Source organism: Colius striatus, chromosome 2 (assembly GCF_028858725.1).
Source record: "Colius striatus isolate bColStr4 chromosome 2, bColStr4.1.hap1, whole genome shotgun sequence".
Taxonomy (NCBI): Eukaryota; Metazoa; Chordata; class Aves; order Coliiformes; family Coliidae; genus Colius; species Colius striatus.
The window spans coordinates 26,167,321-26,183,954 of record NC_084760.1 but is presented as its reverse complement, the minus strand read 5'-3'; the positions used below and the strand labels follow the sequence as shown (position 1 = coordinate 26,183,954).

The 16,634-nt window shown below is 41.0% G+C and overlaps 1 protein-coding gene across 1 annotated transcript in view; it reads left to right on the top strand.

Moving 5' to 3' along the window:
- The window catches only part of DLGAP2 (DLG associated protein 2), a 466,793-nt gene that overhangs the window by 229 nt on the left and 449,930 nt on the right, over positions 1-16,634 (top strand). The gene's annotated exons all lie outside the window — the stretch shown is intronic.

Here is a 16,634-nt window from a genome sequence, read left to right as displayed (position 1 = left end):
GGGTGGCGAAAGGAAAGGGACTGCCGGCGCCGCGGGACCGGCCGCTGCGTGCGGCGACCGCCGCCGTCGGGGATGGGTGGCCGGGCAGCGGGGCGAGGACGCTCCAGCCGAGCCGTCGGTTGTAGTGTCCTCCTCCCTCACCGGCGCGTCCCGGCGCCGCGCTGGCTGTGGTGGGATCTCGCCGTGGCGCGGGTCTCACCCCGGCACAGTCCGGGTAGGACGGTTGCGCGGCAGGGCGCCGGGTGCCGGCGCGGAGAGGCTGCGGGCTGGCACCGGCCGCAGGGAGAGGCGGCGGGGAGCGGGGGAGGGGGTCGACGACGACGGACGGAGTCTCCGTGTGGCCAGTTTGTCCGGAGGGCACAAGGGGAGGTTACTGTGCGCGGAGCCGCAGAACTGGCGGCGATTTAAATTCTGGGAGTGCGTGGTTCTCGAGGCTGCCCCACGAGTGAGGACCAGAGGAACCGCGACTGCGGCCGTGTCGCCGCCTGCATCGCTTCCCCCGTTTCCCTTGCGGGCCGCCGTGCTGTGCTGTGGCGGGCACCAGTACTTCTGAGGGGCCGCGCGACCCTCCCGGCCTCTCGCGGCTCCCCGGAGCGGCAGCCTGGCCCCGAAGGGCGGCGGGGCCCAGCCCGACGTCAGAGGAGGGGCGGGCGGCGGGTCCATCCCCAGCTTTAGCCGCACTGGCTCCGCGCATCTGCCACGCCGCGGGCGCGCAGGGCTCGACGCACTTGGAAAAGTCCGCGGGCGCGCAACTGGAGCGCGGAGGTGGGCGTCGGAGGCACCTGCCGCGTTGGCTCCGGTCTCCGGGGCGATCAGGGGCGGCCCTCCCCGCGGAGATGGCGATGTTTGCCTCCAGCTTGGCCGGGCGCCTCCGCCGTCCTTTGGAACACCGTCTGCTAGTGTAATAATATCGTTAAACCGGCATTACAATTGAAATGCAGCGAGCTCCGACCCATTTCGCTTCACCGAAACTGCCGGTCTCCCGTAGCGGATCTGCCGGCCGCCACCTCGGGGCGGGCGGGAGCCGGGCGGCCGCCTCGGCCCCCGGCCCGATGCGGAGCGAAGCGGAAGGGCCGGTGCGGGGGAAGGTGGGGGGAGAGCCTTCCAGCCGGCACGAAGTGCCGGAGGGGCTCCGCTTTCTGTCGCCTTCGTAACCTAATTCTTGCACTGCTGGTGCCCCAGTTCCGGCGGCTGAGCCGATGCCGAGCAGCTCGGCGTTCAATGCACACGCATAAGTGCTTTGGCCTCAACTTCCCCGAAACTTCCGAGGGTTTCTCATCTCGAGTGACTAACCTTTCGTTGTTCGTTTCTGTTTGTTCCTCGTTGCGGCGGCGGCTTACGGCTGCTTAGTGCGTCTTGGGAGCAGGTGATAGTTGAATTTCTTCCAAATTAAAGCACTCGAAAGGAGCTCAAGTGCTCCAGTCACTCTGGGTGGTGTGAACCCGGGAACAGGGCTGCGAAACTCAAGTGTCCTTCTCGGTGCTGGAGTGTTTTCTGTATATTTCTGTGTGCTTCGAGTTGGCATCACAAGCCGAGCACGGGCAAAATGTGAAATACTACTTAGGTAGTAGGTAGCAGCAAACGTGCATCCAGCTAGGAGGAAGGGTCTCTTCAGTCAGACTGAGTGTAGATCCAAGTGTGCATGACTGAGAAATCTCATGTATGGTGCTGAGCTTAGAGTATGTCAGGGGAACATATTGATGTACTGGGTTCGTTTTAAAAAAATGCCTCAGGGTAGAGCAGGGGATGATACAATTTCATAATGCAAATATGTTTGAAGTATCAGCTTTTCACATCTGTGATTAGTTTCATTTTTTTGACGTGTTTTATCTGGAAAACAGGTAAAATAGGACGAGTGGAAGTTTGATATTGCTGTGCTTTCAGCAATATAGCAATTATACTTTCAAGTCATTTCCAGATGGTTTGCACAAAACACTTTCATTCAGAATTGCAAGTTTTAATTTTACTGCATGTAGCTATTTTTACACTGCTAACCAGATTTCATCATTTCTATTTGAAATGTTTTTCATTTTCCACACTTTTGAGATGTCTAGTTAAAATGGACTCAGATGATGTTTAATAGTTTTACAAGAAGTATGCATTGGAGATTTAATTCTGTGTACTGTAGTCAGACCCTGTGTGATCTGACATTAAAGAACTCATTTATTATGCCATTGTTCACTTACACATGAAATAAAAACTAAGACTATCAAATACATTGGTAGATCTTTGCGTTTAGTTACATGTATATCTAGTTTGAACTACAACAGCATAGTGCATACTTCTGTTAACTTTTTAGAATTTCTAGTCCTTCTGAAGTGAGTTTAAATTTGTGATACAAGTTGAAATTACACTTGAAGTAATAAATGCTTTAAATGAGCATTTGTCAACCAGCAAACATAGACTGCGTTTGACAGAAGTGATGAGAAGAATGTGTTTTGTCTATATAATGTGTAAATCCGCACAATTGAATCCAAGTTTTGCTAAATTGATAATAATATTCCTAAATGACATAGTGGGATTGGAATTGTGCATTTATGTAGGACAAATTCTCATCAGTATTAATGGTGATATTGTTGACTATGCCAAGCTCTTAAAGTTAACAAATCAAGATAAACATGTAAAAGTCCATTATGGCTAGCAAAAAAACCCCATTCTAATAAGTTCCAATATATGAAGCAAGCTACTTTTAATATTAGTTGGTAGATGTGATAGGAGAAATGTATCTCTGAATAAGACACTCATATTTGATCCTGAGGAAAGCTTGGCTATTCAGTTTCCACTATATCTAACACCAGGTAGCATTCCACTCAGAGGGTACCCTCTGCCCACTTTCTTGTACACTGCCTGTTCTGGTCAAGTTACCGCTTCATAGAATCACAGAATTGATAAGGTTGGAAAAGACCTTTAAGGTCATGAAGTCCAACCACTAACCTCACACTGCCAAGCCTGTCACTAAGCTAAACCATAGCCTTCAGCATCCTTGTGGGATGGTGACTCCAGTGATGTTGACTTCATAGTTGAACATTTTTTTCTGTCAGCAGATGTTCTAATAGGAAATATTCTTAGACACAGTCCACATAACTAAATTTCAATGTCATTGAGAGCTTTGTCTGACTAAATTATGGACATTGGAGTAATTATTGGAATAGGGTTTTTTGTACCTTAGCAAAGGTAGTAAAATGTTATTTCACACCTGCCTTTGACAGGAACTTTTTTTCCTATTTGCCGTTACAAGTAGTCAAAGCAATTTCATTGTATAGCTATGGCAATCCTGTGAGTAGTTTTGGTAATAAAAAGAACATTGAAATAAACTCCTGTTTTTTCCCCGAGACCCTTGCAAACTACATCAGTCAAAACTAACTGCTTTAGTTCTGCACTATGAACAAAACAAGTCTTATTTGCTGCTTCAGGTAAAGACTACAGTGTATTTATCTAACCATACATGGTGAACAAGATGACCACTAACACAGAAAGTTAGTGTTAACTTACTGATTGGGATTTTATTTAAGAGAGACTTTCAGTTCCTAGAAATGTATTATGTGGGCCAAAGTATCTCACCTGAATTGAAAATATTTAGTTTGCTGAATAACTACATTAAAAAAAAAGTGGATATGTAGTTCAGTTTGCCTTGTGAAAATTCATAGTCATCCACGGACCATATGGCTTTCTTTCTAGTAGAGAAATTTCTCTGCATGGCAGATACAGTGTGTCAACAGCTATGATCAAATATAAGTAGAAGTGGGCATGGATGAATCAGAATCTCCTTTAAAGTAGACCTGTTGCAGACCACAACTTCTCATATTTCAGTCCATATATATCTCCATTCTAGAATTACATTTCCCGAAACAGATTATAGTTCATCACAGCTACTTTCTGTTGCAGGGGCCAAAATGATTCATTAAAGTAAAATAAGTACTCTTCTCATGATATTTATTTAGGAAATGTCAAGTAGCAGTTTATGCACTTAGTACTTGCACAGTTGTTATGAGAGGATGGAAATCACTGCAGTTAGATTTCTCAATCAGCATACATGTATCTTTGGTCTCACTTTCATCAGTTTCTCATGGTACTGTCTTAAATACTTCTTTTGTGCATAAAATTTACTTATTTTCCATGCATTTTCATTCCACTTTTATCATATTTCTCTGTCCTTGCAAGTCTTGAAAATGAACAATATGTCTCCTTCCTTGGAGACATTCAAAACCCACCTGGAAGAGTTCCTGTGTGACCTACTCTAGGTGGGCCTGCTCTGGCAGGAGGTTGGAATAGATGATCTCTGAAGGTCCCTTCTAACCCTTAAGGTTCTGTGAAACCTTTCAATATGGCACTGGCCTTTGGCCTTTTACTTTTTTTTTTTTTTTGGTAGTTTTATAACCATATATTCTTATGATCTAAAAATATTTTCTTTCTGCTTTTGGTAGTGAATGTCTCCTACACCTGCAATTATCAGAGATGCATCAGGTACACTGTAGATGAAGGCTTTTGTCTCACAAGAGGAACTGGTATCTACTGTCTTCAGTAGATGCTGCTGCCACTTTCTGTAGATTAAGTAGCTAAATAGTCAATAATAAAACATATTAAAAATATAGGCAAATACATACATAAATCCAACATGACAAAAATCAGTAATTTAGAGATTCAGTACGTATTTTGTACATATACACAAAGAAAGAGAAGTATACACCAGCACTTGGTATAGATGCTTGTCTTAGGTCCTTCATACATTCTCTTTCTCCACTCAGAATCCTTCCACCACTTTCAGTTTTGTATCTTCCACCTTAAATACTCTCTTTAAAAATTAATTCTGCTATGTCAAAGGAAAGAAGAGCATCTTAAGGGTTGTCAGATTGACTTGAGCTCTGTTTGAATGTAAGAAGTTGTTGCAAGCCAGTTTATTCTAGCAAATGTAGAGGTTAAGTCTTAATAATGAAGTTGAAAATAGGAAAATGTAGAAGTAAGAAACACAAATTTAGGGAAAAATTGGACACCAGTCTCTTGTGCAATGTTTATGAAAGGTGTCTCTGATACATATTTCATCCTGGAAGCTGAGAGGTTGCTTCAGTGGTATTCAGCTTCTAGAGTGCTGCCTTTCAGAGGGAACCACTCTCCTGTGTTGCCTGGACAAGTAGCAGATCAGTATTGAGAATAACAATTCAAAACACTTTTTTTGTACCACATCTTTATTATCTTATTTAATTTAGGTGGTTCTGTATTTTCGATAGTCTCTAAGGTATGTGGGAGAATGCAAATTCATTGTTTAATCTTGTCTGGAATCTAATTGCCCTTAGCATGCCAGGATTTCTTAATATGTTGAATTCCTGGCATGTGATTTATTTTTGTCCGTTGAAAGTCGACTGAATTAGTTTCGTGTGATTCTTTACTTCTTGACAGTATGACTTGCATTGTAAAACTTTTTAATGCTTTAATAATGTTATGCAAATTACATATCATAAAATATCAGCAAAGTTTCCAACAATTGTCTTTGTTTTGCAAACAGATAGGCTGGTGACTTTTCATAGAAATCATGTGTGATATTATTAATGATGTAGATGATCAACTTAGCCCTTAAGGAAACTTTGTTCAAACCATTTCACTCTTGCATGGTCGTTTTTAGAGCTTATGCAGCTGTAGGGGTACGGAAGTATCTTGCTGTGTGTTTTACTGGCAGTGAGAAGTAGAAAGAACTTCCTAACTTTTACACCTGCCTTTTGGTTTCACAGGTAGCCTATAAAAACACCACTGAACTAATAGCTTCAGTTGCCACAAGCGGGAGTTCATTTTTGGCCTTTTTTCCCCCTGAATGGAAGACAGAGAGAGACTCTTAAGTAGTTTCTGCTTCTTTTATTTCTTTTACAGTAATCTAAAAATAGGATGAAGGAAGAAAAAAACCCAGAGGATCTTCCACTTTCACATTCTTATTGATTTGTGGCTTAATAAGTCATTGGGATATAAAGCTACAGAGAATAAATACTTTTAGTCTATTGAATTTGTCTAAACAAAGTCCAGGTAAGATAAAAGATGACACTTTTGCTTCATTCATGCAGAGTGAAATTCTTTCCAAAGAGCATCAGTATAAGGCCACCTTTATCTTCTGTGCAATAGCAGTTTTTGCTTAAATGAATAAATATACTATTTAGTTTGAGAGATTGATAACAATTATCTTCCCTGATGAGCAGAAAGGGGGACAAAGCTTGCTTTTCTTCCTTTGATTTGTTTCCCTTGATCTTACAGCCTTTCAAATCCTGCATAGTTGAAGCTACAGGAAGAATATGGCTCCTTTTTTATGCTAGAAAAGGAAATGGAAAAAGCACGGTCAAATTTCTTGAAAAGACTATGCATCTGAATTCCTTATCATACCCTTAACAGCTTCCTCCTGACAACATGATGTAAAGGAAATAATATATAGACTTAATAATGCTTATTTGTTTTTTAAAAAAAAATGGGGCATAAAGATATCACTTAGCAAGAACATGTTGCGTAGAGTAAGAAGTATTTATAACCTCTAACTGGGAAGGCTTTGAGCTCCCATTGGTAAGAGTGACACAAGCTTCACCTTCCCTCTGAAGGAGAATTCATGCCCCTCTGATGTTTCCAGCCCCTTCTGGCTGCAGGACATGAAACTGATCTCTTCTTTAATGGTGGTTTGTGGCTTCGTTATCCATCATCTGGCCTGTTCTTTGGTTATTTTGGGGTTATCTTTGCCATAATGTTTTACTTAAAGGTAAGATGTCTTAAAAATGTGATTGTTAAGTGTTTCTGTTTTTCATTATATACTCTGTAATTTGATTTTTCTTACAGTCTGAGGTGTTGATCTCACTCATTTGAGGGTCTGTTTTACAAACGGTGTCATTTAGGAACAGCTACTATAGTTTCTATTCATACTGCAAATGCACAAAATTAGTTTTCAGAGCTAGATAATTTGTTAGATTTAACACAGAAACTCTGATATTGAAAAGATTAATTTAGAATTAACTCATGTAAGTGATATTTTCTTAGTAGCTTAACAAAAATTTAAATTTACTCTGTTCCTTTCTGGGATTCAAATGGATAAACAGGTATGTGCTTTTTTTCCCCGTAAGTTTTACTACACTGAGAAAACTAGAGTTACATATAGACTAAGCATAGCTCCTTCATAACATACAGTTTCCTTAAACTGCAATAACTACGATTAGAATGCTTTTGTCACAAGTACCTGCACCTTATAGCATTATATACAGAAAAGGCACCAGTACATCTCAAAATGCAGCGTTACTTTTTCTGCCAGCCCTGAAATGCATTAGGTTTTATAGCATCTCACATCTCCATGCACATCAGCTTTTATTGTGCGAGAGGTGAGAATAGTAAGTGAAATGTTTCACAGAATCATAAGGAATTATTTTGACAGAGTTGAAGAGGGATGCAATTAGTTATGATATCTTGTGCTTTTATAATAATATGAATGGTAGGCAATTTGGTAACAATTTTTTAAAATGTTAATTTAAAATTTAACACTCTAAAATCTGAATGTACATGACACTTCTAAAAGGGAAAAGCTTGTCTGTTGTTTTTTTAGGTTCTTTCCTCCTTTTGTGAAGTGATACATTCTTATATTACACTGACCTTTCTTAGGAAAACTTGAACTATCTGCACTTTAAGATTTCAGCTGCAACGAGATTTAGAAAGTTATGTATTACTTTATGAATTCAAAGACAGATACACTGACCTTTGAAAATAATGAAACAGATGACCAAAGCATTATAATAGAACTAAGTAGTTAAATTCCATAGTTTGAAGGTCTCCAATATTTCTTTTCAAATTAAGAAGTGATAGATCAATTTTGGATGCTTCCCAAAGTTTTTCTCCTTTTCCTCCCTGAAAATATTTCTCTGCAGCTAAGATAAATTGTTAAAGGTTACATAAATCATTGGAAATGTTCTATGTCCACCAATAAAAGATCCCCTATAGTAATGTGTATTCATTCTTGAGGTCATTTATAGTACAATTAATATTCTTATATTATTTGGGTTTGAGTTTTCTTTTTGACAAAAATATTGCTCCTTTTCTCAATTATTTTATTGCAAGTTAGTATTTTCTTTTTATGGTGCTTTTGGAGATTTCACATTCCTTAATAACTGTCTCATCTGATACATCAATATTTTTAACATAGCCAGCGCTTACCATTTAGAGCAGAGTGGAAGTCACTCTCAAATACGCCTTGTCATGGATAAATTACAAACCACACTTCCTTTGCTAACCAGTGTCAGATCTCTCATCAATTCCCTGTCATTTTATATTTCTATTTACTTTCCAAAATGGCCATGAATTGCTGCCCTAAAAATTATAAAGAAAAATACAAAGCTGAGAAGTGCCACTACACCAGTCTGTTGAATACTACTTTGATCAATAAAATAGAAAAGTTTCTCATATATAACCATATAACATTCAGACTGCAGTCTCTTTCAGGAGCTTTTCTAGCATCTACTTGTAGGTAACCTTCTATTTAGTTGCACATCCAAGTAATGTAATACACTTTATTTTTCTTTTCAGTGGTTTGGTTTTCTTTCAGAAAGATAACAAATGCCTTTTCCAAACTTACTTTAATAGAATATTTTCTCTATGTTTATTAATTTCTTTAAATTGCACTCTATGATTTAAAAAAACTTTGTGGTGTCCTTCGCAGTTTGATGGAATTTAATTTTAAATGTTCTGACAAATCTGTTATTCCACAACATGTAGATGGGCCCTGAGACTTAGCAAACTAGTGTGATGCGTGAGAATGGAGAGAATATGTGGAGCCTTGCATTCTGGTTACAGTGTTGAAATAAAAGATAACATTTTACTTCAGTACTTGAAAGATCAGTGCTCTAAGTGCAACTTAGAATGTTAACGTTTGTGTTTCCCTGCACTTCTGATGCACGAACAAGCCTGGGTTAACACTGGGAAAAAATGGAGAGTATTGTGAAGGGTTTTAGGGAAGCGTTGTGGTACTGCTTGACACCAGAAGAAAAGGAGACGAATGATCAAGGATATAGATTAAAGTGTCTAAATATGAGAGCAAAGAGATCCTAAAAGGATAGTACAGGGGATGACTTATTTTCACTGTCTTGTTCTGGTTACATGTAAGGTGCAGGAAAAAGCTGCGTAACATCTCTATCCTGAGGCATTGTACATGCTTCACAAACTGCATCGTGAAAGATCGACAGACTTGTGTATTTTCATGTGTAAAAGATAAAACGGCACAGACTAGAAACAGTCATCAACATTTTGATGCCTATAACTGTTTAGAAGGGACTCAACTGATGTGAAGTAGCTGCCAGGCTCCTTATTTGTAGCCTTCTTTACTCGGAAAACAGATTACCCATAAAATAGGGTAACTTGTCAAAGAAAACCCCAGGAAGTCGTTTACTGCAAGAAAACATTACACTGCCCTTAATTTCAGTTGTATAATGCCTCACAACGGTGAATAAAATTTGCCTCTCTTTTTGAACATCTTTCATCTGATCCAAGTTACCATGAAGGAATATCTTGTTATTATCAAGACTTGTCACATAAACTGCATTCCTCTTGACCAACAGAACAAATTTTTCCTGTATTTCTGATTTTGGAGCACAAGGAACAAAGTATTCTTGGCAACCAGGCTGTTCCCATGTGAATTCTTTTCTGAAAGACATCACTCTTCATTTTTTTCAGAGCAAAACATAAAAGCATCTTCTCCAGCTTTAACCTCCCTTCATAAATGTGTCCAGCTCTTGTAAGCACTACCACTGGTGAAATCTCTCTGAATGCAAGATGTCCCCATTATGAAAGATAATGGATACACTGAAATATTACTTAATAAAAACTTACCGATGTATTCCCTTTAAGAATTTTATCTGTGAAAACTTACTATCCAGTACTACTATTTTTTTGGCTATAGCTACTAATACTGTGTGGTTTGGTCTAGAGGACTTTGTGATATTCTTTTTTTTTTTTTCATGTACTGTTTCAACACAAATCTGTGCCAACCTATACACCATAAACCTGTTAGAAAAAACACCTGTATACATAAGCAACAACTTGTGATCATACCCAAGCATTCATGTACCTTCCACAAAGGGGAGTGGAAAAAGAGTTAAAATTGCAGACCTAACAGTAGCTTAGTATCTTAGTATCCTTAGATTTCACCAGAATTTTAAGAGTAATTGAAATATTCCCACGGGAAAAAAAAAGGCAAAAGAAGTGACTAAAGTATAATAAAATAAAGCAAAACAAAGTGGAAAGCCAGAAGATAATATAGAATTAACAATACTGAGCAGTATCAAATTAATATTAATATAGTCATTATGAAGATGAAACTAGTAATAATTTCACTTTTTTCCACATGGAGGCAGTTAATTGTTCCTAAGTATATAGAAAAACTAATGAATTGAAAAACTAAACACAATAGAACTGATTCCTATAAAAATTGAAGTATGATATAATATCATTCAGTGGTTATGTATAGAATTCTGTTCTTCCTCATACATGACTTTAAAGTTTTATTCAGATGTCAACAAAAATACTTTACTGGAATGTTGCCTATTGTCACCAGGAAACAGCAACATTTTTCTGAATGTTGTGGATAATAGCATTTTAAATTTTTTTCCCCACAGCAGGCTACTTGGAAATTTCAACTGGTGTGAAGTGATATATTTATGAATTCCTATAAAAATACCCTCCACACGTGTTTGTGTCTGAACCTGGGCCTTTGCTTAATTTTCTTGATGCAGTAAAAGGGGCTGACTGAGATCTCTGTTTCCATTTGTGGTTTGATCTCCATGAAACTGCAGGCTTTCTCTTGCACACTGGTAATTTATTTGTTTTACCTGTGCTTGGTTCCTTGTCATTTGAATAAGTCGAGGGGTGAAGGAGAAAGCAGCATCCTAATTTTTGACAGAAGGAAACACTTTGATAGCACTGGCTTGTGCTGGGAATTTGACTCCCTTTAGGGCCCAGTATCACTTGAGGTGCCTCAGCATCTCCAAGACACCCATTCAGACCTGGCTAATACAACAGAGACTGGTGTCCAGGCCAGAGGCACACAGCACCTCACAGGGGGCATCACCTGCCCAGGATGGCCTTTCTCTGCCACTGCTGAAGAGCTCAGGGCCACCCTTCTGCCCTTCAAACATTGCTTCACAAGGATCCACCAACTTGATATGTATCTGTCAGCCTCAGGTGTCTCAGTGTTTCTCAGATAACACCAGAAACCCATCTGCAAATAACCAAGTCTTGCCCTAGGTGTGTGTTACCATCACACAAGGGGAGCTGTACCTGACTGAAAGCATTGACTTTGATGGAAACAGCTTCACTGGGAAAACAAATTTAAAACAGATCCTGGAGTTTTAAATGCATTTGTGTTTGTTATTTGATATAATAAATGAGTGCACATAAAGTGCTCTTCAGATATGCTTAGAGAACATTGTGCTGCCTGCATGCAAACTCGAACTGTCAGTTGCTCAGGCTTCAGCGTATTTGTATTTAGTTTTCACAAATTAGCCTACTTCCCGGTGATATCCAGCCATCCAGTATTTGAAATGTTTGACTTCATCTGTTTGAACAAGGAAGCTTTTGCCACTGAACTCTGACCAGCTGGTAAAGGTATTAAACACATGCCTTGCTGTGAGGGGGGCTTTTGGTTTTGTTGTCATATTTGAGCTATGTCATGCTTTAGTTCTTTTCACTGTAGCTTTACTCTGAAGGAGTGACTTGAAATAGATTAACTCTTTGAGTGAAATGTGCTTAAAAAAAATCACCTAATTTTGACAGAGCAAGTATAGGCATTTTCAAGTCAAGAGTGAAGACTGCCTACAGTAGAAGCTGTATTTTTGGCTTCACTTTGTGCTATATGAGCAAATAATCTATGTTCCAATTATTATTGTAACAGAAAACTGGGAAACAGCATTTTCTTTCTGTTCTTGCTCTTGTCTCAAAAGTAGCCCAATACCCTAAAACACTGGGCTGGAATATATATTTACTAGTGCCTTAAGAGAGAACATCACTAAGTTATTCTCTTGAAACTTTGCAGTCCCCTTGTTTGATAGGCTCCTCTTCCATCAGTGACCACTGAAGATGTGCTAGGTGCCCAAGACCAAGACTTGGCTGCACAGGATGCCATAGTGGCACTTGCCCTGCCTCTGCACTGCTGATGAATGTACCACCTTTGGGGCTTGTGGCCTACTGTAAATTGTCTGCAAGTGGGCACGACCATTTTTCTGTGATGTCAGTGAGTTGCCCATCTCTCTGAACTTGCTGTGAGCTACCCCAGTCACTGGTGTGATGGGAATTACTGTAGTATTTTAGGCCATTCCTCTGATGACATCAGAGAAACCTGGAAGGAGGTGCTTGGAGGAGTGGACATCTCAAAATCACTGTTTCCATCCAAGATGATGTCTTCAGACCACACTAATGCTCAGCATAATCCTGTGTTATACTTTGAAACCTCAATTACAAGATCTAAAACTCGCTGTGCTGGTTAGACACTGACCTCCCTTCAGGTAGCAGTGTTTAGAAAGATAACAGTCAGCACTCCTCTCTGCTCATCCCCATTAAAGTCCGAGAAGGGTAACAGATTTAGTGTTTATCTTGAACATGGCTGTGTGTGCTTTTCCATCATTTTTAGAAATTTCCTTTGAAAGAGCTGACCATGCGTGATCTATTTTAAATACTGCTCCAGAAGATGAAATTATTTTTGGTCTAAATGAAATCAATAAGCAGTATTAAATATAAGATAAGCTTTAAGCGAGCCAAAAAAAGATCCAGTGACCCTCAGTATTTATTGCATATGTCAGGCCTGTTATGACAACCTTTATTAGCTAATTAATATCCCCTTTCTGTAAAGCAGGCAGCTTACTAAAACCAGCAAAGCATTCTCTCTCTGAAGTCCTTCAAAGGCATGAGCAGTAAGGGGTGCAGGTGTCATGTCTCTTCCTTTATTCCAGGCTTCCCTTTCTCTTGCAGCTGTGGATGTGCTCTTCCTGGACTTAAGTAGAGCCTTCACCACAGTCCCCCACATAATTCCCTGGAGAAACTGGCTGCCCATGGCTTGGATGGACCTATTCTGTGATGAGTGGAAAACTGGATGACTGGGCCCAGAGAGCCGTAGTGAATGGAGTTAAATCCAGTTACTGGCTGATCACCAGTGGTGTTCCCCAGAGCTCAGTGTTGGGGTCTGTTCTGTTTAAGATCAATGATCAGGATGAAGAGATTGAGTGCATCCTCAGTAAGTTTGCAGATGACACCAAGATGGGTGGGAGCGTTCATCTGCTTTAGGGCAGGAAGACTCTTCAGAGGGACCTGGACAGGCTGGAGTGATGACCCGAGGACAATTGTATGAGGTTCAACAAGGCCAAGTGCCGAGTCCTGCACTTGGGCCACAACACCACCATGAAACTCTACAGATTTGGACATGTGTGGCTGGAAATCTGCCCAGAGGAAAAGGACCTGGGAGTTGATTGACAGCAGCTGAACATGAGCCAGCAGTGTGCCTGGGTGGCCAAGAAAGCCAATGGCATCTTGGCTTGTATCACAAATAGCATGGCCAGCAGGACCAGGGAAGTGATTGTCCCCCTATACTCGGTGCTGGTGAGACCATACCTCTAATACTGTGTCCAGTTCTGGGCCCCTGACTACAATAAGGACATTGAGGTGCAGGAGCATGTCCATAAATGGGCAACAAGGCTAGTGAAGGGTCTGGAGGAGAAGTTTGATGAGGAACAACTGAGGGATCTGGGATTGCTTAGCCTGGAGAGGAGGAGGCTGAGAGGAGATATGATCCTTCTTGGCAAAGTCAGGAGCTGGTAAAATCCTGGTTTATGTATCCCTCACCAGTGCTGTTAGGAACTCTCCTGTACCAGTGCTGCAAGGTGGAGCTCCGCAGGGGCTCCCCTATGTAAAGTAATGCTCCTGCTTTGTCTTAAGAGATCACCTTTCCTTGACCCCCGCTCCTACAGTCAGAGGTCTTACAGTGGATTAGATTTTCCTAACAGAGAAACATTAAGTTCTTTATAGAAATTAATGCAGCTCTTCCTTGCTAGCTTTTTTCCTTCTTATGTTCTCTGCTGTCTCCTTCCCTCACTATTCTAATTCTGATATTGTTGGTTCTTTCATTGGATCTATTGAATATTTTCTGAGACAAATAAGAACATTACATCTATGCATAATGCTGGTCCTATATGTATGGTACTAGGAAATGTTGCCTTGCAAATTCTGTGACTCTTCAGGAAATATGTTAGCTCCTTTTCACAACTTAATCTATTGTTTCTCACAGTAACAATATATTTTACATCCTTTTGTGATCCTCATTTTAAAGGAAAGAGAAGTTGTGGTCAAGAGGACTCACAGACTCTTTTCTTTCTAAGACTTTTGTTACTATGTATGATATTTGTCTGATTTAATGTGTGTGTTGTAGCTGTCTCTGTCAGGTCAGTAACACAGTGTGGTGGTTTAGCCCTGGCTGGATACCAGGTGCCCACCAAGTTGTTTTTTCATTCCACCTCCTAAACTGGACAGGAGAGAGAGAAATACAATGAGCGGTTTGCGAGTCGGGAAAGGACAGGGAGATCGCTCAGCAATTAGCGTCATAGGCAAAACAGACTCAACTTGGGGATAAATGGTTTCATTTATTAATGAGCAATCAAAATAGAGCAGGGAAAATGAGGAATAAACTCTGAATCTTAAAACATCTCTCCCCACTCCTTCTTCACAGGACTTTCCCTTTTACTCCCCAGTGGTATGGGGGATGGGGGTTGTGGTCAGTTCATCACTGATAGACTTTGCCGCTGCTGCTTCTCAGGAGGAGGCTTCCTCACACTTCCCACTGCTACAGTGTGAGGTCCCTCCCACAGGAGACAGTCCCTCACAAACTTTTCCAGTGTGGGTTCTTCCCTTGGGCTGCAGCTCCTCACGAACTGCTCCAGAATGGGGCATCCCACGGGGGCAGCTCCTCACACTCGGCCCCAACATGAGTCATCCACTGGGAGAAAAGTCTTTCAGGGACAGACTGCTCCAACATGGGTCTCCAACCAGGTCACAAATCCTGACAGCAAACCTGCTCTGGCGTGTACTCCTCTCTCCACAGGTTCCTAGGTCCTACTAGGAACTTGCTTCAGCATGGGCTTCCCACAGAGTCATAGCCTCCTTCAGGCATCCACCCACTCCGACGTGAGGTCCTACACAGGCTGTGAGTTGATCTCTGCTCCCTGGTGGCCTCCATGGACTGCAGGGGCACAGCTACCTTACCATGGTCTTCACCACAGGTCAGAGAGGAACCTCTCTTCCAGTGCCTGGGCACCTCCTCCCCCTCCTTCTCCACTGACCTTGGTGTCTGCAGAGATCTGTCTCATTCTCACTCCCTTCTGTTGCTACTACAGTTCAGCATCTGTGCTGCAACTTCTTCCCCTTCTCAGATATGTTAATGATAGAGGTGTTATCTCAGTCACTAATTGGCTTGGCCTTGGTCAGCTGTGAGTCCATCTTAGAATTGACTGGCAATGACCCTGTCAGCTATAAGGAAGGCTTCTAGCAGCTCTTTGTTTAAAGAAGCCACCCCTGTAGCCCCCCACCACCAACACCTGGCCACAGAAAACCACTACACTCAAAGTTACTGGTACTTTTGGTTCCCTGTATGATGAGCGGAGTGGGATGGGCAGTCCTAGGGGTGATTCAGTCTTCCCCTAAAGCTGGTTGGCTACATTGCACCTTAGAAGTGTTTACAATCACCAGAGCTTGGGTTAACTGGCTCAGAGGTGGATTTCTATCATGAGGGATGTATATATTGATGTGGTGAATTCTATCAGGGAAATCTAAAGGTAGCCTCTTTTAAATGCATTCCAGGACAATTTTGGCCATACAGTTAAACAGCTCTTGAAGGAGTGAATGTTTTAATTGCATTTTCTCACTGTTGATAAAGATGCTTTTAAATTCAGTATCTGTGCACAAAGTCATCAGAAATAACTGTTTTTTCATTGTGTAATGCTGCAAGTGAACCCACTGTTCTCATGCATTGAATTCTGCTGGAAGCTGAAAACTGTGTCATAACATTACATTAACTTTGTGTGCCTCATGCATACACTTTTTTGTCAAAGAAAAAGTGTGATTTAGAGTAGTTTCACACAGGAGCAGGATTGTGTTTCATGCCTTCTTTTTTTTCCCTTTTCTTTTAAAAAAATTATATCAGTAAATACATTTTTGCCCAATCTCCTGAAATGCTTAGTGACTCTGTTGCTTGCTGAACAACAGGAGCTTAAGACATAAAAAATGACTGATTCGGGGTTTATTTGGATCATACCAATAATAGCAGTTGTTGGTAACGATTTTGTTCCTTATGAGTACATGACATGCTCCTTCTCTCTTGTGATAAAATCTTTAAATGTTAGTAGCCAGGAAATGCCAGCATTCTAATTGCTGCCTGTAGTTAAGTACACAAAAATATCAGAGGCATAAAATATTTTGGCATATAAAAAAAAGTAGATGGGTAGAGAAATAGGATGCCATTAAGACTTAAGAAGTATAATTCAGAGGCAAAAGCATCTACTTGGAGTACCTTGTTACTGCCTTTCCTTTAAGTATTGGTAAGGGAAATTTAGCACTCACGTAAGGATTGCGTTTGTATTCCCTTACCAGCTATGTTGCAA